Source organism: Astyanax mexicanus, chromosome 1 (genome assembly GCF_023375975.1).
Source record: "Astyanax mexicanus isolate ESR-SI-001 chromosome 1, AstMex3_surface, whole genome shotgun sequence".
NCBI classification, from domain to species: Eukaryota; Metazoa; Chordata; class Actinopteri; order Characiformes; family Acestrorhamphidae; genus Astyanax; species Astyanax mexicanus.
In genome coordinates, this window is record NC_064408.1 from 22,196,468 (window position 1) to 22,221,139 (window position 24,672).

The window sequence follows — 24,672 nt, forward strand, 5'->3', positions numbered from 1 at the left end:
AGCTGTGGAGCAGCGTAACTGTGTTCTCTAGAGTGATTGTGTTCAATTGTTTAATTATGGGATGCGTTGAGGATGACAAAAATTAAATACAGTTCCAAAAATGTATTAATCCACTCAAATTATGAGCAAGCGTCTCAATATGTTTTACCATATAGAGTGTTAAACTAATGTATATGTTATTACACATACATACAAATATGTAGATTTTCCATTTGGATGTAAAGGATATATACAGTATACACATACAGCTCTGGAAAAAAATAAGAGATCACTTAAAAATGATGAGTTTCCTTGATTTTACCAAATTGAAAACCTCTTGAATATAATCAAGAGGAAAATGATTGATCACAACCATCAAACCAAGCTAAACTGCTTGAAATTGTGCACCAGGAGTGGCATACAGTTATCCAAAAGCAGTGTGTAAGACTGGTGGAGGAGAACATGCCAAGATGCATGAAAACTGTGATTGAAAATCAGAGTTATTGCACCAAACATTGATTTCTGAACTCTTTAGTCTGAACTAACTTTATAAATATGAAGCCATTACTCATTTTTACAAATAAATGCTCTAGTTGACAACATTTTTATTCGGAATTTGGGAGAAATGTAGTCCGTAGTTTATAGCACAAAACAAAAATGTTCATTTTACTCAAACATAAACCTATAAATAGCAAAATCAGAGAAACTGATTCAGAAATGGAAGTTGTCTCTTATTGGTAGTATTGGTTCAGTTATTTTTGTCTTGTCTCATTGAAGCCAAAGAATGCTTCAGGATCATGTGGCGTGTGTTATATATATATATATATATATATATATATATATATATATATATATATATATATATATATATATATATATTTTTTTTTTTTATACTGCTTATATTAACCTGTTCAAAAAATACAATATCTGTATCTACTACTACTACTACTACAATAATAATAATAATAATGATCTTAACCAGTAAAAATCAGAAAACGGCAGAGTTTTTATAAATGATGAAAATTTAGGTTCTGTCTGTTTTTCACTGTTTTTAAAAATATTTGAAAACAAACACAAATTAAACCCCGCCCTCCTCTTCCACATCACCCGCACTTTTATATTCACTGTGGTGTGACAGCAGTGCACAGCCTTGCAGAGAACTCTAATGTGGTCTGCTGTGCTGGCTCCGTCACTTACCCCAGCAAAAGCCATGGATAATAAAACACACAGCAATGAGAGAGCCAGTCATTCAGCACTGTGAAAAACAGCACCTCCAGCTGTGCTCTCTGAGAGCCCTCAGGAAGTAACATGCAGCTCAAGAGTGCATTCACTTTTATCTACTGACTGTATGTTTTATTTAATTTGACATTTTTTGACTATTTTAATTAAAAGGAAATCACAGTTCCACATGTCCCATATATATACATATATAATGTACTTAAACTAACTTTCACATCATTCAGAAATCCAAGCTTAGTTAATTTATCTTACAGTAAGAAATAATACAACTGTATATAAAATGCTTATAAAAAACTTTACTTTGACATTTATGTCACTTTATTTTATTTATTTTATTTTATTACATTTTTGTTAGTTTTTTTCTGATTTGGGCTTGCACTAAAATTATCAAAGAAAACAATATATGTAGGAGATACAAATAAAAATAACCTTCATAAAAAACATATACTGTTTATATCAGAGTGAGGAGAGAAAAAGCAGTATATCAATTACAACATCTTGCTTTTATGCCAATACAGAAACAGCTGTTTGATTATATAACCCAGTGATTGACCTTTTAGCAGGGGAAAAAATAAAGTCACTGCAGTGTGCAACTGCAGTATGATCTATGTTTTGGAAATAATGATTGTACAACATATATCTTTCATAGAAAAATAAAGATTCCTGATCAACACAAGCTCAAATGTATACATTAAAGCTGCAAACTATATATAAACCCACTAAGACAACTGGAAACTTTACTGTGCCCAAATTTTTTTTTTTTTTTTAATTAAGCACTTATTGGACTCGCTGACACACGGTAGGAAATAGGAAAGTCCAAGAAGCTCAGTGCAGATCCGAGAAGGATTATTAGACAAGTCAGGAATGTCTTTTGGATCCATTTGTAAACGATTGTGCAATTGTACAGAAGTACCAGTTATGAGTTGGTGTAGCTACTTTGCCTTGGTTTAGAAAAAGACCCTGCCTAAGGTGCTCACGATGCTCATTCCTATCTTACACCCTGTCAACACTCTATTTTCACGCCTTGGGCCTGCACTGTTAAAATAGCATCGGAGTTTAGAAATAAATCTGCACTAATGGGTGTGGTGGCCTGGAAGTGAAGTGTGTTCAGGTACATTTCTGGCGTGTTCTTATTTTGAAAGCAGAAAATACAGCTGCACCACTGACTGAAATAAACCTTTGTTTAAAAAATAAATACATTCACCTATAGCTGTTTTGAATGTGTAGCTAAATTTAAGTAATTGTATTGTAAAGAGATTTTTTTACTTTGGTCTGTAATGTCTTATCATCTTCTACTCCTTACATTTATATTTGCCATGACTGTCCTATTACATTGCTTTTTCCTCAATCAATTCATATTTTTAATGCTCAGATCTGATTTAGCTCCATTATATTTCACTGTTCAAAATGAATGTAATCTGATTTCACTCTTCCCATTCAGGTTAAATGCCCACAAATCAAATTTTGCTAATCAGATCCAAACCAGATTTGGAGGTGGATTGAATTGCAAATACAATCAGATTGGTACAGCTTTGTCTCAGTATGGACATTCTAGCCATTCAGGTTAATTTTTAACATGTCTTTTCCTTTCCCCCTTTCTACTCACCAAGCATCAAACAACAACCTTAGCAAATCTTGGGGGTTTAAAAAGAGCACCAAAGATTAGTTGCTGATACCAGACTCATCACTGCAGCAACCCATACAAATAGGTTTGAAAATGACAGTGCAGACAGTCATGTATCTGTATCTGATTTAGTATCTGCAGTCTAAACACAGCCAAAGTGACTCAAATCTTATTTGAAGAGATCTGATTTGACGTGTCCACACAGTTCTGAAAAATCAGATTTAAGTAGCTTTTCTTTAAGCATGCTTTAAAAACACACAGATGATAAAAGAAGCAGGTTTATCAAACAAATAAAAAAATCATAAAATTGAGTCCATGACTAGACTGGGAAATTGACTTGATTGATGTGTGAATTGCAGTGATTTTTGAATTTGGATTGTTATGTGCAGTTTGCTAATATTTAACCCTCGTTTGTGTCCGTATGTAAGCAGTTTATTTGTCTCTTCTCGTGACTTCCAGTTTGGGGGGCACGGCTGGTTGCTGTTAGAGGTTAAAGATCGTGGGAGGAAATCTTTTGTTCTGTCTCACACACTCTCAAACACATATTATCTTAATGATCTTGGTTTATTTCTTATTTCAGAGAGGAAGAAAGAAAAGGACTGGTCAGGACATTTTTCATGTGTTGGATATGCGGTTATTTCATAGTACCGGAATTAGTAGTCATGGCCTATTTCCTTCCTTAATGAGAGTCTGTGGCTTTTTTAGTCTAGAAGACAGCCAGATATTGGCCAGAAGCTCTGTCACTGGCTCTGTGGAGTTATTCTGAAAGCTGATTGGCTGAACCACAGGCACGATTAATGTAATGTACCCACACTGTTCACATTGTTACATTCTGTATTCTTGTTTCAGACTGTTAGCTCTTTCACTGTTTAAATTCTCAGTAATCACTGCCTACTGTTATGCTTAATGCTTGCTAGTATTCTGATACTGAAAGTATTAGATTGAATATTTAACATGATCTTGAGTTATATAATCCAATATTTGTTTTCTTTAAAAGTTGCTAAGCTTTAAAAGTTTTTTTTTTTTTTAATTCAGCTGCAGCTGAAGCATCTAAATGCAGACTATCAAATTAACGTAATCCACCACTCTAAAGTACGCATACAGTGTAAGCACAATCCGTGCCTAAGCACGAAATAAGATGATGTTAGCGATGCAACAATCCTGTAAACAAACATAGTGGTGTTGTGCTGAATTCTGCACAGCCATCAGGAAAAGCGCCCCCTCTCAGGAGCATGAGCTATGTTGCTATGTATGTAACCTTGAGATAACTGTGATTTTTGGCATGTATTTCTAAGTAAGATAAAGGTTATATTTCTGCTTTTATCAAGAGGACATGCTTTCGAGAGAGGGTGCTTTTTATGGCGGGGGTCTTTAATTCGGCACAACAATGGCCAGCACATAGTAGCTTTAAACTCAGTATGAGTGCAGGCTAGCGGGGGAGTAGGGAGAGGGCCAGGACCATTTAACCAAACCGTGCTTAGTGTGATTACACCTTTAATAACCAAAGGGAAGAAAAGTGGCTGGCTGGTTGTAGTATGATGTGTAGCTCTGCCTACCCATATATGATACAATGGCAAAACAGCCCATCTTCATCTCATTCTTCTCCTCTAAACTTCTCATTCTTTCTATCTACATATTTATTTCCAGCAGTTCCGTGTTTCTCTGCTAATATTGCTAAAGGCTGATGTTAGCGTTAAATGGCCAGCGAGATGTAATATGTTGTTTTCCAGCCAGCTAACGTTTGTGTTGGTAGACATGCAGGACATGCAGGAGTAGTATTTGTAGTGTGTCTCACTAAATTTATTTCCTGGTCTGGATCGTGCACAAATCAAATACCAATGAATGCAACACATTTTCTTCTTATTTTTTTTTGTCACTGGTGCATGCTGGTTCTCTCACTGCAAATTAGGGGTTAAACTGGATTGTAGTAGTTTCAGTTGATCTCAGGGGAAAACAGAGCTTGGCTCCAGTACTGTGATTTGACAGTAATGTAATTTGTATCCTAATAAAACACATCAGCTGCACTTTAACTGTTGATACAATATACTTACTGCTTTGCTTCTGGTTATTTAGGCTGTTAAACTCAATGAAGGCAGTCTGAGACTCTTGTTCTAGGAGAATGCGGTGTCTAACTCTGCCTCTGGTCTGTACAACAGAAACTCTGGTTACAAGTTTGACAGCATCTCAGGATTTTGGCCTCATTTTTAAACCGTAGGGAATGTAACCACAGTGTTCATGTTTTACACCAGGGCAACTCAAATTTTTTGCTCTCTCCCTAATTGTTCTGAGTTGGGTTGTAGGAAATTCTGGACTGTCTTGGGGGTCGCTGAAGACCTGAAGAAGGATTTAGGGCCACTGTTTTATAGGTCCTGTATTTTTGTGGTGTATACCAGCAGAAAAATCCATTATTGTTATTGTTACGAGCCAAAGAAGAGTTTTGTTTAGAATGTAGAGTAGTATAATGTTTTCATATCCGCACCTCAGCACTGAAGTATATTTATAATCTGTGGGAAACTCTGTTCAACATGGAAGTTGGAATTGTTTTTACTTTGTAATAAATTCTCCAGAAATGGCTCAGGACTTGCTGATTCAAAGCCCCCTTCACCATCACCCGTGTTCCTTCATTTATCTTCGAAATAAAACTATTTTGAGGCACTTGAATCACTTGAAAATCAAGCGTGTGACGGCCATTTTGGCTTTCCGCTCGATGTTCCGTGGATGAAGTCATATTTTGGCAGAACTTTTGTCAGCACTTTTTTATCCGTAGTTGTAAAAGGGGATGAATAAGAGACGCCTTACAGTAAATCCAGAAAGACTTGGGAAATATATGCAGGAACTGGAACTGTCGTGAAATGGAGATGGGGGTTGTGTCTTTTAAGTATGATCCCTGTTTTCCAGGAGGGACTGAATGATAAGGGTATCTCTTATAAAGGGAGATCATGACTCTGGGCAGTCCAGCAGGGCTGATACGGATGAAGGGGGAGCAGGGGAGCTCCACTCACTCGCTGCTTAACCTCCCTTTCTTTCCACTTACCAGATGGAAAATGTCCAGCCTGAAGGATTGCATGCTTTCTTGCCTGACTGTTTGTTTATTTGTTTGTTTGCTTTGCTTTACGCATTTAGTAAACCATGTTTCCATTGACTTTATATACATTTCTTATAAAGTGAAAATTTAAACGTTTGTGAGTTCTGCTACTGGCAACTGATGTTTAACCAAAAAAATCCCTTAAAACTAAAACGAGTTATTAAGATTTTTTATTATTTTGAATATTCATCTTATTTCTTATAATTCAGGCAACACAGAAATCATATTTGTCCACCTTAATCACTTCTATATTCACTTCTTTTTTCTTGTCAAGACTGCATTTACCAAGACCTGTCAAGCTGCAATACAAGAATAGATGATTTGATTTGAAATTAGAATTTGATGAAAACATGGTGATTCTACAGGTGCAAACATTTTTAATTGTTCATGTTGTCCTGCTTCTGTTTCATAAATGCATTTTGATTTTCTAAATTGACTTTAATTATCTTAATATTTTACCAGGACAGGGTGGACTATTTTAGCTTTTACCTCGGCTGCCATAATTATGAAGACAATATATAAAAAAAATAGAAGTGAGTAAACAAGCAAGTGTAACAGGTGTTAAAGGTTACTTTTTTAAAGGGGTGGTTATTCCAAGATGATAGGTGTACAAGGGATTATTGGACATATGATAAATAGCTTGATATTTTTCATAAAAATAGCCATTTGGATAATTAAAATGCCTACATTTATAAAATATTTTTAAGAAAAGAGAAGTAAGATAAAAAATCTTGTTATTGTACCAAAGAAGTGCATAGTTTTTTAGTGAAGTTAAGGCTTAGATTCCGCTATATTTCTTGTACATGTATATTTAAATGTCTTGTAACACAGGTTGACACTCTCATAAAGGTGTTTAATTGGGTTTTTGACTGATGCCACAGAAGAATCCTAAAAGATGAAAGATGGATGTTTTTATTACCTTTTTTTTTAGGCTATAATCCGCACCAAATTATAAAGCGCACTGAATCAATAAACATATATTTTCTGGTCTATTTTCATGCATAAAATGCACTGGATTATAAGGTGCATTATGTGACACTAGTAAGGAACAGGGGTGTCGCCATGTTTTCCCTCTAATTCAGCAGGTCTCTCTGCTGGCTGGTGTTAAGGCTTATTTTCCTCTATATTAATCTTATTTTATCTATCTTATATTTGTTTATTCAGAGTACATCTTATAAATGTGTTGTAACACAGGTTTACACTTTCTTAAACATGCTTAATTTGGCTCGTTGACTGATGTCATAAAAGAACCCTGAAAGATGAAATATGCAGTGGTGTAAATTGATGCAAACCCTGCAAATAAATTATAAATGAGGTTTATTTCTGCCAGATTTCTTTGTTCATTGTGTCTATATGACCTTGCTCTGTTTTTTTCTGTATCCCTAAACTTTTTGATAATGCACAAATACAGATGTGTATCCAGAGTACAGACACAAATATCTCTGTCTTTAAATTTATTTATACTTAACATTCAGCATAAATAGCCTTTTATTCTGAACTAAAACAAATTACAATTGAGATTAGTGTAAGACTAACATTTACCCTTACCTAAGAAAACTCCCATAATGCTTAGAGACCAGTCTACTAGAAACTAGAAGGAGGAACAAATCTGTCAAGAAGAATTAATGCTCCTTAAAGAGTAGTGTTTTTACAAGGTGACTCCTAACTGACCTTTAATTAGAGGTTCTTGTAAAACACACACTATTCATGTCATGCTGAGGCATCCTTACCCTTTGTGCTTTCTCACCATGTGTTTTATCAGTCTGTCTGGCTGTCTGTCTGTCTTCCTGTCTTCCTACCTACCTATAAAGGAGGGTTCCTGCAGTCAACACAGGGTTAAAATGATCAAAATTAGGTCAAAACTCTTTCTTTCTTTTTTTTTTTTTGGAAAAGTCCACGTATTGTTGAAGACTTTTTTTAGAATTCATTTAGCATTGACAAAATAAACACCTTGTTCATTTTGTTTAACCCTAGAACGCTAATGCTGGGTAATTTTCACCCACACAGTTTTTTCATGTGATTTTTTCATTGTGTTGCTGCTGTCTGAGTTGCATGGGACTTTGGGGAGCTTCAGGGCGCTCATTGATGTCATTAATGTTATGGTTGATTCCCTCCTCCTATCTAATTTTTTTAAAGAGGCATGCATTCAGGTGATTTTCATCTGACAATAGTAATAGAGAGTAACTTATTTTATGGGTGTAATTTACCTGATGTTAGCATTTGTGTGTTTAAAAAAGGTGCTCACATGGCCCAGGAATGAGTGGACCAAAGACCAAGTTCCCAGCAGCATTGTTATTTTTTTATTAGGACATATTACCTGATTTTTTTTAATATATATTTTTTCTGCTTTTTATAGGATCATCCATGGTACCATTTTATGTGAATTTTATGTGATGATGTATGTCATACAGTGTATACCCAACGTTATACACTGATGTGATGGTGTTACTTATTTTAAGGTTAGTGTTCTAGGGTTAATGCTGTTCTACCTCAAAGTTCATTTTTCCATTCACAGTTCAGTGTATAACACCAGTCCATGTAGCTACCACCACCATGCTTTGGTCCAAAATTTGGTCCAATCCAATGAGGTAGTTTCTGTCTGGATCAAAAAACATGGTTTGTTTGCAGTGTAAAAGAGCTTTTCTTGGTGGTTCAGAACTTTGGATCAGTTACAGAAAGTTGAGGCAGACTATCATCCGCTATTAAATAATACAGAAGAAAATAGAACTTGTGTTGTGCTGAAATATGGCTCTACTTCTTTTTCACACATGTCATGCATCAGTAATAATGCAAATGCTTACAGTTGTGATTCCTGTATCTACTGTAACTGTAGATTAAACCTAATTAAACCTCACTCTGCTGCATGACATGCATGGACTGGAAGTGGAGTCAGATTCTGGTAGGGGGCAGAATTTAGCACAACATCTGAAAAGGTATGCATGCAGGAGCATGAGTTTCCGATTGAACCTCCAGAGCAATCCCTCCATCTCCCCTTCCGGCCGTGGATCAGTGTGAGGATCATGTTAAAGTGGTTGCCCCGTTCTCCGCCACATCACTAAATGGTTCCACCATATGTGGAAGACGTCAGGCTTTTTCAGGGATTTCCCTCATCCCGCACACACTTAGCCTTTGACCCCCTGTTTCCTGACCACGGTTAGCAGTCAGGCATATTGGCAGTCAGAGCATTTAATTGATGAAATGTAAGCTTAATACCGTAAATCCTAATACTGTTGACTTATACTAATACTGTTGAACTAAACGCTAATTTTCACACTAAACGCCCATTTTCTTTTAAAGTCAAATGAGTGCTAGATGTTAATCTACAAAAATGTATCTCCTGAAAACAGTTTTTTAGGTGAGTAAGCCGCTTCTGTTTATTTACAGTAAGCTTAGATTTCCAGATTTCCAGATTTCCACTAAGGCTGGGTGCAGCAGCATTAGAATTAGCGGCTAACCGCTAGTGCTAGTAAATGCCGCCCGACAGCACTACACGGAAGTACCCTGAGTGTTGCGGTAAGCCAGGGTGATATTAGCTAGCGATTCGTCTAATATACTCGTATCTGAACGGTGAAAGAGCTAGCACTTAGCACGGTTAGCAGGTAATGCTAATACTGCCCCAGCAGTGCTAACCAGGGTTAGCAGCAGGCTACAGTCTGATATACTCGCCTCTGAGCAGCGAAAGAGCTGGCACTTAGTGCGGTTCGTGGCTAATGCTAATACTGCTCCAGCAGTGCTAACCAGGGTTAGCAGCAGGCTACAGTCCGATATACTCCGAAACTGAACTGAAACTCCTGTATAATGCTGTACTTAAGAGGAGTGGCTTTACTGCTCCTTACAACCCAACTGGTATTTAAAGGTGCAGTGTTTTTTTGGGGAAAATTTAAGGATTTTAAGTGCGCCGTAAAGTGCAAAAAATACTGTAAATACTGTGAGACAATAGTGGAAATAGTTTAAAAGCTTTGAAAGCCCAAGACATGTCAGGAGATCAAGCTTTTAATCTGAAACACTGGCTGGTCTAATCTAATTGTCACGAGGATTTACAGTTGTGGAAAATGTAAGTCATATAATATTGCAGCTGATCTCCACTGCCTATAAAATTCTCTTTTAAAATCTTGTTTTTGATCAGCCGTTGGGACCATAAATTTGTCACAGAGGTTTTAAAAAAGTCAAAATATAAAAAGAAGAGCTGAAGCTATTGAACACGTTTAAGGAAAGAATCAGAGGGCACATATTTTGGGTTACCACTAAAGCTGTACAAAAACATTCCAGACTGAAGCGCTTCTCTCTTCAACCAACCACAGCATGGCTGTGTAATCTATATGCATTACTGAGCACAGATCTCAAAAACTATCTATTACATGCTTTTACTTGTAAAACTCTACAGTGTGTAACGTTACACTAAAATTCAAACTAAGATAAATAATTAATGAACTGTGAAATGAGAATGTTTTAATAAGACAAGATACCTTTATTGTTATTGCAGAGTGTACAATGAAAAGGAGCAGCAATCCTTAAGGTGCTTAAAACATACGAAACAAAAACTATAATACACTAATTTTTCACCTAATGATAACACTAATGCGGTAACCCTTACTTTCAAAGTATCATTGATAAAACTGGGTAAAGAGATCAACTACTGATGAATCAGATCAGATTGTATTTCTGATTTAGTGTGGAAAAATGTTTTTTTTTATGTCTTTGCGAAGACTTAACCTAAATAAGATAGGACATTTGTTTTACAGATCATTTTGATTGGGAAAAGGCTTTTTGGGATTTTAGGATTATTGGAGTTCTGGAAAAAAGTTAAATTGAAAACCTATAATCAAGAGAAAGACGGATGATCACAAGCCATCAAACCAAACTGAACTGCTTGAATTTTTGCACCAGTAGGGGCATAAAGTTATCCAAAAGCAGTGTGTAAGACTGTTGGACCATGCCAAGATGCATGAAAAAAAACTGTGATTAAAAAAAGGGTTATTCCACCAAATATTGATTTCTGAAATAAACTTGTTTTCTTTGCATTATTTGAGGTCTGAAAACTTTTTTTTTTATTTCTATTTCTTATTTTCTGCAAATAAATTTGGAATTTGGGAGAAATGTTGTCTGGAGTTTATAGAATAAAACAACAATGTTCATTTTACTCAAACATAAACCTATAAATAGCAAAATCAGAGAAACTGATTCAGAAACTGAAAAAACTGACATTTTTTTTCCAGAGCTGTAGTTTGAAAAACAAAGCCTGCTTCCAGTAAACAAGTGGGTTTGTTTAATTTCTTCTCCGATTCACTCTGATTTAACTTAATTTTGCAGTAATTTACCAAACCAGGTGTTGATTTGATGATAACTATAATTAATACTAAATTCCCAGGAGGAGAACTTGTGACTATGTGACTTTAAATTAACACAGTGTTGTGAAATCAATACTTTTGTATGAATGTTATTTATATTATTAGTAGTGTAGAAGAACATTAGTTTGTTACTGAGTAAATAAACACTTACTACCCAAAAAGGAGCTTTTTAATGTTCATTTTTACAGGTGCCTAAACTATTTGCACAGTATATATATATATATATATATATATATATATATATATATATATATATATGTGTGTGTGTGTAGAGCACACCTCCACCCCTTAAATTACCTTTTGGAATTTGAGGCAAACAAATGGTTATGTTTCGTGTTTTCAGTTTCTGTGTGACACATATTTTGGTGTATATCTCATTACAGACCCAGGCAGAGTGAACCTGTGCGTGTTAAAGAAATGAATGTTTAACAGCTCAGTCTTGCTTTATGTCAACGTTTCTTCAGTTTTCTTTTGCGCAGGTTGTAGGAAATCAGTTTTCAGCACTCATGTTTCTCATTCATCTCCTGTAGCTACCACCCCAATAGTCAGTACTGCACAGTCATCAGCAAGGTGTAAACTGAGCTGTAGTTTGTAGGCTCCAGGTTTAATAAAGCTTTCTGTGGTAATTCCAGTAACACGTAGGTTTCCGGCCATATGGCTGAGAGAGAAAGGGAAGTTGTGGGAAAATATCTTTCCTGACCACCAGCTATAAATCAGTAGTGTAATTCCGTATCATTTACCACTTGTTGGTCATTTTAAAACAAGTAGGAAAATCCTGTTCAGTGTGTTGATTGTAAACTTTTACTGCATTCTGCTTTTGCATTCGTAAGTAGAAGAAGATGTATTTTATTAATATCTGAATTTCACAGAAAGTATGCGGTGTGCTTACTCTGTTGGTTTGTAGATAGAAAAACACTTTTTCCACATGTGTATACAACCGCAGTTCCCAAAGAAAATAGAATGACATGCTGTGTAAAAAGAAAAGAATGTATATTAAACAAACTACATTTTTATGCATAATGCATTTAAAAAAAAGTTTAAGATATTATAGACCTACACTTCATTCCCAGTTTTCTAACTGGAATTTTTACCAGTATGACATTTTACCATTTTTCTATTTTAAATGAGTTTCCAGAGGGTCCAGAGAAGATGGCAGTGTGGCTTCTTCTGTGCATGATACAGCTTCTCTGAATCTTTTGATTATATGATGTACTGATGATGGAAGGATGTCCACAGACTTCACAGTTGTACATAAGGACCATTTAATTAAATATATATTTCCTCATTTAGACCTTGATTGCAGCAGTGCATTTTTAAAAAGTAGGAGCAGGGCTATATATACTGTCATGTAGCATCCTCTCTTCTATTAACAACAATCAATAAATATCTGGGAAGTGAGGAAACCAATAGCTGGAGTATTATATAAATAATAAGGAATATTGGAGGAATATTGTCTCAGCTAGGATTCTAGCTGCTCAACAGTTTTTTGTTTCATGTTGCACCAAATACGCCAATTTTATTAAATTCCTTTTTGTTCAGTACAGAATCAGTACATCCTGTTTTAAATGCAGTTTCACCTGAGGGCCAGCATTCAGAGGTACTGCTCACAGGCCTTGTACCTTTCTGCACAGGGATTGTTTTAGATTCTGTGAATATTTTGATGATATTATGTGCTGATGATGGTAAAATGGCCACATGAACCTTTTTCCTCTAGCTGCCATCAAGTTCTAAATCACTTTTTATTTTGTTCCTAAATGAGTAAATGCCTCACTTTTAACATCTGAAATGTGTTCTATGTTTCATTGGGAATAAATTCTGAATCAGTGTTTTAATTTACATTTATTTACATCTTTAAAAAGGCACTAAACCCTAAACCATGTATATTTCTTCATTAATAGCTGAAATGTGTTCCTTTGAAGTTGTGAAGCATACCAGTCCTGCCAAAGTTAATGTGTGAAGACAGCAAATCACTAATATTTTTAATGCTGTTTTCTTAGTTTACTCCTTCAATTCTATCTGTTTTTCAAGCCTACATCTGCAGCTGTTCTGATAGGATTTGTGGCCGAATACCAAGCATCTCTTCAGTCTTCAGTATGTGGCTATATAAGTCATGTTACAGCTGCTTCAGCACCCAAACAGTGTAGTATATGTCTAACAGAAGCACATTTATATTCAACCATAGGTCACACAACTGCCTGTTTGACCGTTCCTGCACATGTTCTGGGTGGTTCATGGTCTGTGCAGTGCTCTGTAGGGAGTAGAGAGTCTTTTGAGATTTAGCTCATGACTGTAGCTCTCTCTCGTTCATATACAACGCTTAACAGTTTGCGGTGATGACTCTCTTGATAGGAACTCTGCAGTAGTTATTTTCAACTGCTGCTGTACTGTGAGTTTTTTATGACTCAAGTATGTTAGGGCTGAAGTATCAGTTACAAGGAAAACACCACTGATGTTGGAATATCAGTAATATCAGTCATTCTCATATAAGCAGTATGAGAGTAAGAGGCTTCAGTTGTAGAGAAGTTAAAACCATTGGTCGTTGTCCAATTTATCATCGCTGTCATGGAAAAATCTTATATTTTTCAAACAGCAAATTTACAGGAGAAGGAAAAAACCTACTTTCACTTTTAGTAAAATCAATAAACTACTATACTATACTATACTGTATACTATACTACTATACTATACTGTAAGACTGAATTAGTAAATATAGCATCATATATTTACTTATTCAATCTTACTTAACATATTTCAAGCAATTTTTGTCTATAGTATCTATAAGTTATTATGTATATTGTTATTGAGTGTACTGTGTATATTGTTTATACTGTAAAGTTATCTGTATGTCTTATTTTATATTATATTTTATTTTATTACTCTTCATGTAAATATTGTTCTCTGAACATTGGTCTGAATCTTCACCCAAGTTTTTCACTCGTGACAATAGACGTGACAATAAAAATCTTGAATCTTATTTTGGATTAAATAAATAAATAAAAGTAATTTTGATAAAAAGCATAAAAGGTAATTTGGATCACTACTATTGATATATTTATTTTAATTTGTTGTAATGTAAATATAAATAATTTAGGGGAAAAACTATATATACAACAGTTTAATCATTAAAATTATAGCATTTCTATTACTTTAACAACTTTAAATATTTGTAAATATTGTAATTCTGGATATCAGGTTTTTTTTTTTTATTTATGATGGCTTGCATGACAGCTTGTGGTTAGTATATTAGACTAATACACAATAAAGCACACGTTTAGTTTCCAAAATTGCTCTTTTCAAAATGTTAAATCTCTAATAATCTAGACATGGAAAACATATCACTTTTCTTTATTTATACATTTAAGAAAATTCTATTACAAATGAATAGAATTGTTTATGAAATGTATAGGATAGTTTATAATAACAGTTTCTATTTTACTCTTTGGATTTTTCACTTTTTTATATAAAAAACCTTTACATTGTATCATTTTATGATGTATAAATCATTAGACTTTTTTTTTTTTCGCTGGTTCAAATCCTGTTATGCAGCTTGCTATCAGCCATCAAACCAAGTTGAACTGCTTGAATTTTTGCACTAGGAGTGGCATAAAGTTATCCAAAAGCAGTGTGTAAGACTGGTGGAGGAGAACATGTCAAGATGAACTTGTGAAAACTGTGATTAAAAACAGGGTTATTCCACCAAATATTGATTTATGAACTCTTAAAATTTTATGAATATGAACTTTTGTTGTTGTCTTTGCATTATTTGAGATCTGAAAGCTCTGCATCTTTTTTGTTATATCAGCCATTTCTTATTTTCTGCAAATAAATGCTCTAAATGACAATATTTTTATTTGGAATTTGGGAGAAATGTTGTCTGTAGTGTATAGAATAAAATGTTCATTTTAATCAAACATATACCTATAAATAGCAAAATCAGAAAATAAAGTGCTCTCTTATTTTTTTTTCCAGAACTGTAAATGTGTCCTCATTCTCAATACATTTTAGATAATTCTGAAGCAGAATTACTTGTTTATTAATTACATATTTATTTGTATCAGTAAGTCTAAAAAATGTGCAGAAATGTTTGTTGTAGACAATATAATCTCAAAATGTGTCATTTAACTATACTATTTGCATAATGACAGTGTTTCACAATCAGCACTGTTGTTATTGAACAAGATAACATCAATCATCAATCAAGTTATTACTGCCCCCCCCTCTCTAAACCACTGTTTTTTGTGGTCTGATTGCAGTCTGCTTCTTTGTTTATGTTTTGACTGTGAACTTGACTACCAGCAGCCAGTCGTACAAACTGAGCCCCTACCCCCACTCCGCTTTTTTAACTGCCTACACTCAAGCATGCTGCGGATTGTTTTACTACCAGTGGCTCCGTTCGTTCTCTCCAGGGTTCAGGACCACCACCAACCCTACCCCCACTTCAGTTTTCCTTTCCCATTGCGTATGGTGAGCGACGTATCGTATTTTATTTGACCACCTCCACCTACAGTATGTAGACCTTTAAACACATAGCCGTCTGATGTTTGTAGCGTATTTTTCGCATTATAAGGCACACTGGATTATAAGGTGCACTATCAATGAACCTCTATTTTCTGGTCTATTTTCTTACATAAGGTGCACTGGATTATAAGGCACATTATGTGACACTAGTAAGGAACAGGGGTGTCAACATGTTTTCCTGTAAATTCAGAAGGTCTCTCTGCTGGGTGGCGAGACCGGTAAAGCTAAGCTAAATAAACAAAAATGTAATTGTAAAAAAAAAAAGGTCAAACATGTGTTGAATGTTAATCTACACAGATTTCTCTCCTGAAATCTGTTTATTTGGGTGAGTAAAGTGCTTCTGTTTATTTACAGTAACCTTAGGTTTCCACATTTCTATTATAGCTGGGTGCAGCAATATTATCATAGCCGCCCAACAGCGCTACACTGAGGAACACTGAATGTTTCAGTAAGCTAGAACGCTATCAGCTAGCATTTTTTCCGCTCACATAACATGTTTTAACGCTGTAAAGAGCTAGTACTTAGCGCGGTTAGCGACCAATGCTAATGCTGCTCCAGCAGCGCTATCGGGGGTTAGCAGCTGGCTACAGTCCAATATACTCACCTCTCAATGGCAAAAGAGCTACCGCTTAGCGTGGTTAGCGTGTAATGCTAATGCTGCTTCAGTAGTGATAGCTGGGATTAGCAGCAGGCTACAGTCTGATATACTTACCTCTGAACTGCGAAAGAGCTAGCACTAAGCGCAGTTAGCGGCTAATGCTAATGAGGCTCCAGCAGTGCTAGCAAGGGTTAGCAGCAGGCTACAGCCCGATAATACTCACCTCTGAATGGAAAAAGAGCTAGCGCTTAGTGCGGTTAGCAACTAATGCTAATGCTGCTCCAGAAGTGCTAGCCAGGATTTGCAGCAAGCTACCTTCCAATATACTCACCTCTGAATGGCAAAAGAGCTACCGCTTAGCGTGGTTAACTGGTAATGCTAATACTGCTCCAGCAGTGATAGCCAGGGTTAGCAGCAGGCTACAGTCTGATATACTCACCACTATACTGTAAAAGAGCTAGCACTTAGCATGGTTAATGGTAATGCTAATACTGCTCCAGCAGTGATAGCCAGGGTTAGCAGCCCGATAATACTGACCTCTGAACGGTATAAGAGTTAGCGCGGTTAGCAACCAATGCTAATGCTGCTCCAGCAGCGCTATCGGGGGTTAGCAGCAGGCTACAGTCCAATATACTCACCTCTGAATGGCAAAAGAGCTACCGCTTAGCACGGTTAGCGTGTGATGCTAATGATGCTTCAGCAGCGCTAGCTGGGGCTAGCAGCAGGCTACAGTCTGATATACTTACCTCTGAACTGCAAAAGAGCTAGCACTTAGCGCAGTTAGCGGCTAATGCTAATGCTTCTCCAGCAGTGCTAGTCAGGGTTAGCAGCAGGCTACAGCCCGATATACTGACCTCTGAACGGTATAAGAGTTAGCGCGGTTAGCAACCAGTGCTAATGTTGCTCCTGCAGTGCTGGTCGGGGTTAGCAGCTGACTACAGTCTAATATACTCACTTCTAAACTGCGAAAGAGCTAGCACTTAGCGCAGTTAGCAGTTAGAACTAAACTAAAATTACGTTAATTATGAAGCTGCACTTCAGCAAATTGGCTTTACCTCTTTGCTTCTTACAACCTGACGGGTAAAATTCACACATAAGTCGCACCGAATTATAAGGCGCACTGATGATTTTTGGGAAAATAAAGGATTTTAAGGATTTTATAGTGTGAAAAATATAGTAATATAAAAGAGTTGAAATCATGGAATAGCTATGGCCCATTTACACGTCCCAGGCTACTGCGATCGACCTGAACACATACAGGTATCCTTTTCTTCTGCACGCTCCCTAACGGTGAGAAAGCCATCCAAGCATGATGTCAACTCATTACACCACATCAGCCTAAACAGTCCGGTCATTATACTCAACCTAACAGGTCTGCCCGGACATTGCTCTCATTTGTCTTGAGGAACATTAAAGAGATCAAACTAGCCCACAGACCCCACCATTACGCTTTTCAAAAGAGAATATAATTGCCTGTCTGCTCATTGGAGTCGAAATGCCAGTTTAATGCTTTGCATGTGGGTAATCTCGGATAAGAGCTTTCCTTTTAAGCTTTGTGAGGAACCGGGATGTCTGATTGGTTTAAAGTGACATGGGTCACGTTCTGGAAGGCATGATATTGTAGCTTTAGTATTGTGTAGAGAGAGTAACCAATGCACTGGTTTGTATCTCACTTTATTCTTTACCTCTCACTGTCCATACATTTGGTTTAAAAAAATGAATAATGAAAGTAAGCAATTGTTTCACCATGAATCTGACTTTAACATCTTATTTAAAATCATGAAATCATGGTAGATTGGGTGAGGATGACATGTGAGCGTTTCTCTGTGCTTGTACAACATTAAATGTTATCATTTACCATTTACTGCTTAAATAACACAATACAGACTGTATTAGCTATTTTGGGAAATTATATTTTAGCCTTAGACTCTGTACTTTTAACTTTTGATCTACCAGGCTCATACTTAAAGGGCCCTATTTCAGAGATCTATAAGCGAGCCATCAATGCCATCACATGCCATGCAGCTTGATTTAGGGTGTGTATGTGTCTCTTTGCTATCATAACAATGGGAAAAGTACACCTTGTGCGGCTCCAAACACACAAAATGCACAAATGTTTTGTGCATTAAGTGCAATAAACCTTTCAGCGTGTTGCTTGCCATTCCCTCTTAGAGTTAGATATGCTCTGGCTTTGTTGGATTGCTTTTTCAGGGGCGCAGCTACCTGGACGTGTTCAACGCTTCTCAGCAGAAAAAAGCTGATATGTTCTTTCACGCATGACACACGCTATGGGTTTGTGCACTGCTGTGCATGTCCGTGTGTGAGTAACAAGCAGGGGGTGTATTCGTGTTAGGTGTGCACCTGTGTAGAAAATTCACTGGCAAGATAGCAATAAACTGGTAAAAGTTTGTCTAGGTTTTAATCAGTCAGTGGAGCACCTGTGTTCTTTGTTGCCAAGATAGTAATACACCAGAATTTTACCTGAGCACATATTTATATTCACAAGCATCTTTGCTATTTAAATGAAGCAAGCGGAAAGTGTGAAAATAGACCATTGATGGGGTGTAAGATAGCAATTAGCATTGTTGGCTGGCAGTAAGGTGTAGGTTTTTTTTTAGTAAAAGTTAAAATTTCTCCGTTATTCTCTGGGCATTCCCAGCCTATCCCCTCATAGTCCAATAGCCTCTCTTTTCAGAAGAATAGTGTAAATAAAAATCTTTATTAGTTTTTTTATGAAACCAAGATGATTTAACAGTGTTTTTAACACATAAATAAATCAGTATTTAATTCCCTATTAGTCTAATCCTAATTTCACAATAAAGTTCCATCCACCATCCATTACTGGCCTTCTACCCTCTTTACGCCCCCCTTGCAGCCACAACAATTAGTCTGTGTGCTTTCACTTTTCACTATTGCAGGCAGCGTAGTAAACCCTGAAATAACCACAGCCCCAGGCGCTGACATAAGCCCCGCTAAAGAGCTGCAAATCTGACACACCTGGTGTTTAAGAACAGCGTTTGAGGAGATAAGGCACTGTGCAGTGTAGGAGCTTAATGGAGCGTTGTTGAGTTTAGCTTAAGAAATCTTATAAATACAGAGAAACCAGAGAGCAAAAGGAGGAGTGTATAAACATGATTTTGTGGGCATGTAAGTGGATATAAGTCACTCACTTTGGCCTGGTGTTTTAAAAGCATTTTTGTTATGTGCATTAATAAAATAACTGTACTTTAATCTTACAAAAAAACAAATACAAGAACTTTGGCCAAGTCTGCTTTTTTTTAGTTTATTATAAGGTATATAATGTTGTTGTTATATTTTCATATTCAAGCATGAAAACTAAATAAAATATTACTGCACATGTATTTTCCATAAATAAATATTTTTATATCAACCTACCTTTTTGTTACATCAAGCAGGAAAAACAAATTTAAAACAAAGGAGATTTTACAGTCAAAATACATTTTCTTTTTAAAAGTAGTTACCAGCTCATCGGATTTAACAAAATTGATCATACTGTAGGTTTTCCAGGTGTTGCACATAATATTAACCTATTTATTAGGGATAAAAAAAAATAAAATTATCTAATTTCAAGGCAATAAATCTATTTTTTCCTCTGATACATTTCTTTCGTCTTGCGAAAATAAGTGTAAGATTATTTGGCTTGTTTTATTTATTTTTAGGAATAATGATCTTAATCTGTCTCCCTTAGAATTCTCACCTTAGAACAGAAATTCTTGTGACCAAATGGAAGTCAACAAATGTGTGTTTTTTGCTTGATTTAAGTCTTATCTCACTCATTTGAAGATTTTATGATTGCTTAATTTAAGAAATCTTACTAAGAAAAATTTGCTTACACAATTGTTTTGCCTAATATAAGCCTATTCGTCTCAATTTACATACAGCTCTGGAAAAAGAAATGAGAGCACCTAAAAATTATGAGTTTCTTTGATTTAACCAAATTGAAAACCTCTGAAATATAATCAAGAGGAAGATGGATGATCACAAGCCATCAAAACAAAATGAACTGCTTGAATTTTGGCACCTGGAGTGGCATAAAGTTATCCAAAAGCAGTGTGTAGAACTGGTGGAGGAGAACATGCCAAGATGCATAAAACTGTGATTTAAAACCAGGGTTATTCCACCAAATATTGAACTTGTTTTCTCTAAATGACAATATTTTAATTTGGAATTTGGGAGAAATGTTGTCTGTAGTTTATAGAATAAAACAACAATGTTAATTTTCCTCAAACATAAACCTATAAATATCAAAATCAGAGAAATTGATTTTGAAACTGAAGTGCTCTCTAATTTTTTTCCAGAGCTGTAGTTTTTGTTTAGTTTTTGCCAATAGTTTTTTGTGTTGTGAATATTCAGCTGAAAATGGCAAAAAAAACAGCCATTTCAGTGTTTAAACAAAAGTTAAAAGACTGAATTATTAAAACTAAGTAATGATCAATCATATTGCAGTAATTCCTCTAAAGTTGGAGTTTTTTTTTTCCAGCAGTTAGTTAAAAAGTAGCTAATTAAATGAAAACCTGTATGCTATTCGGCTGCAGAATAACCAGATGTTTAGTTTTGTTTGGTTTTCGCTGCATCCTTAATATTTATTTACCAGACTTTGGTTTTACAGAAACAGTTGATGTTGCTGTTGAGCTCTTACACACTTGCTAATCTCCTGTTTTAATTGTGCCTGTCTGGAAACTAGTAGCAGCGATCAGAGCGACGTTGTATTCGAGCTTGATGTGACGCATTTCAACAGGCCCTCTGCTCAGCATCATAAACTCTTACAGCTGTCAGCTGGGATTACGCCATCTCTGCCACAGCGCCAAATGACAAGCTCCGGCCTCGCTCAGCTCTCGCTCGAGCCTGCCTGGATTAACTCCACCAGCTGCAGCTTCACGTTACCTTGCCTGGATTTGTGACTTCCCTGGACCACCCCGTACTTGCACCTGACCGCTCAGAGGGAGAGAACACATGTACTGTTGAAAACTCAAAGGGATTTCATTTGGAACATTGTTTAATTCAGCTAGATTGTTCATCCGGCCTGTCTTTAAAGGTCACGTCAAAAAATGACATTATGCAGATAATAATTTCACAGAGAATCAGGATTGTGAAACGCACTGCTTATTAAAAAACAATTAGGAACAGTAGAGAATAGTTTCTGTTGGAGAGAATGATGTCAGAATCGAGAGTCTGGTGATGAAGCTTCCAGATATAACACAAGTCCTCAGCATGTACAGATCCGTTACAAATTTTGAATCAATGTTGATGATAATTATATATAATTATATATAATTATTCAATAATGATAACTTGTAAGTTGTGGATTTAACATAGAGTGAATCCTGATGGATTAGAATATCACTTGATATTTTTTAAATGTTGTGTTCAGTAGTTTTTTGAGAAATTAATAAGAAATCTTTTTTTTTTTATCTATTTATTTTAGCTTTGCAGTAGACCGACTAACTGAGACTAAAGAATGTGTTCTCCAATACACCCCATTTCCTTTTTTCCTATTATACTCCACCAATCACAGGGCCATCATAGCAGCCACCTATAAACTCTTTAACAACCCTATTGCACCTACTGCATATACTTTAGCAACCACCAAGTGAAAAAAATAAGAGACCAATTAAAAATGATAAGTTTCTTTGATTTAACCAAATTGAAAACCTCTAGAATATAATCAAGAGGAAGTTGAATGATCACAAGCCATCAAACCAAACTGAACTGCTTGAATTTTTGCACCAGGAGTGGCATAAAGTTATTCAAAAGCAGTGTGTAAGACTGGTGGAGGAGAACATGCCAAGATGCATGAAAACTGTGATTAAAAAACAGTGTTATTCCACCAAATATTGATTTCTGAACTCTTAAAACTTTATGAATATGAACATTTTTTCTTTGCGTTAATTGAGGTCTGAAAGCTCTGCATCATTTTTTTTTTTGTTATTGCAGCCATTTTTCATTTTCTGACAATACATTTTTATTTGAAAGTTGGGAGAAATGTTGTCTGTAGTTTAAAGAATAAACTATAATGTTCATTTTAATCAAACATATACCTATAAATAGCAAAATCAGAGAAACTGATTCAGAAACTGAAGTGGTCTCTTCATTTTTTTCCAGAGCTGTATATATTACCCCTTGAATACGTAGCCTAGCTGTTGCCTGGCACTTTTCTAGTTTGAAATGGAATCCTGCCTTTGTTTTTTGTTTTTTTTTGAGAGTTGCATTTGCCAAAAAGTGTATTCATTCAGTGTGTATAAAATAACAGTTAAAATCATTAAAAAATAGAAATAAAAACTTAACCCTCTACGGCATAAATTATATTTTTGGAGAGAACAAAAAAAATCACAACCATTTGGGATTTTTCTTTGGAAACTTTTTGAGAAACCTATTTATTTTGATAACAAGCTGATTATTTGAATCACTGCTGCTTCATCATTATGGCCTGAAAGTGATCTACATAATGTTGAAATGAAAAACGTGTTTTAGTAATCTTATAGCAAGAATGTAAGAATATAGAAAGAAAATAAACACCTAAATGCACTTTTGTACATAGGTTTGCAGGTATACATGTTTATTTATGACCCACTTGTATACCTTATTGAATTGAATGTAGACATACCTTGTAACATTATATTAAAAATAAAATAAATAAATACATAAAAATAAGGAATTGTATGAAAATGTGTAATAACCAAATATGTTTGTTGCCTAAGGGCAACATTATGCCATAGAGGGTTAAAGAATACATAATATATGTGATTTCTTTTTGTGTATGTTTTATTAGCCTATTTATTTCCAAAGCTCATCATCCAGTACCTCTAATTTATTCTTTGTACTATTGAATTATGATGAATGTTTATTGAGTGATTGTGCAAATGTAAGTTTTTTTCCATTGTGAAAAGTATTCCTAACATCATCTCTTATATTTGCTTCATATAAACATTGTTAGTTCATTTCTCAGGTAATATTATGCATGATTGATTATTTTATGTCATTAAAACAAAAATATATTTTTTATTAGAACTTGCTGACTCACTATGCACTAGCTGATGAGGAAATGTAAAATAAATGAAAAATATAAAGTTCTTTTCCATCTTGGAAAGAAAAAGTCATGCCAATTTACCTGACTTTGTAAGTCGGCCATATTATGGCACTTAATGTAAATAAGATTTTTAAAATTATATTTTACCATGTTTATGTACTAAGTTTCTCTTTTATATCCATATCTGGATCCCTCCCCGCTGCCCTCTCCACTTTTACGTCAGTCCAGGGCAGCTTAGATCAGTGTTTTCTCTGGACAGTTGACCTCTTGTAAATACCTTAGGTGTCTGGAATGGTCTTCAGATTGCGTTCAGCGTTCACCACAGTGCTAGGCAGCTCTGTGGTCTGACCAGTCCAGTCATGTCCTCCCGGCTCCAGTCTGGACACAGCCCTCTGCTGGTTTGTCATCAACTTGGGAGTCGTGTCTGGGCTGAAGCAGTTGTGTTTTATTGGAGGGGTTTATGTCAGATGGCGAGAGGGTGCCAGGTCATGGCTGAACCTAATTGGTGTGTGTTTGCCCATTGTGTTGGGAGAATGATGAGGAAAACAGTGGTCTGAACCATTGGGTTGCAGAAGAATGAGAAGCTCGGGAAAATTTAGTGAGTTTTAGTGGTAATCTGGTTAGCTGTGGTTTAAAAGTGGCAAGAAATAAATTGGATTAAATTTCTTTGGTCCATATAAAAATATTTCTTTATATCAACCATTTTATTTAGGAGTACTATTTGCCTTTGGAAAGTTTCTGAGGATTTTTAATGAATTGCAATTTGTCTTAAATTGTAAAAACCTCACATCCAAAAAGAAATTCTTTCTTGTGACACTTGTGACACTGGTGCCTTTTATGATCGCTGGTTTGAATCCCCATCATGCAGCTTGCCATCAGCTGCCGGAGCCCCAAGAGAGCACAATCGGTATTGCACTCTCTGGGTGGGTAGATGGTGCTCTTTTCCCTCATCACTCCTAGGGTGATGTCGCTCAGCGTAAGGCATCTGTGAGCTGATGTATCGAAACCGAGTCACTGCACTTTTCTCCGAGTGCGCTGGCTAATCGATAATGCTGCATCAGCAGCAGCTGGAAAAGAGGCGGTGTGTCGAGGAAAGGCATGTGCTCGTCTTCACCCTCCTTGCGTTGTGGCATCACCAGTGATGGGGGATATACAGCTAAGTAGCAGCTGAATGGGTGGGACTGTTGGCAAGATAAATTGGGAGAAAATGTGGAAATTTTAAAATAAATAAAT

The 24,672-nt window shown here is 35.8% G+C and overlaps 1 protein-coding gene across 2 annotated transcripts in view; it reads left to right on the forward strand.

Annotated features, from left to right (window-relative positions):
- The window catches only part of LOC103027981 (ras-specific guanine nucleotide-releasing factor RalGPS1), a 221,704-nt gene that overhangs the window by 133,072 nt on the left and 63,960 nt on the right, over nucleotides 1-24,672 (forward strand). The gene's annotated exons all lie outside the window — the stretch shown is intronic.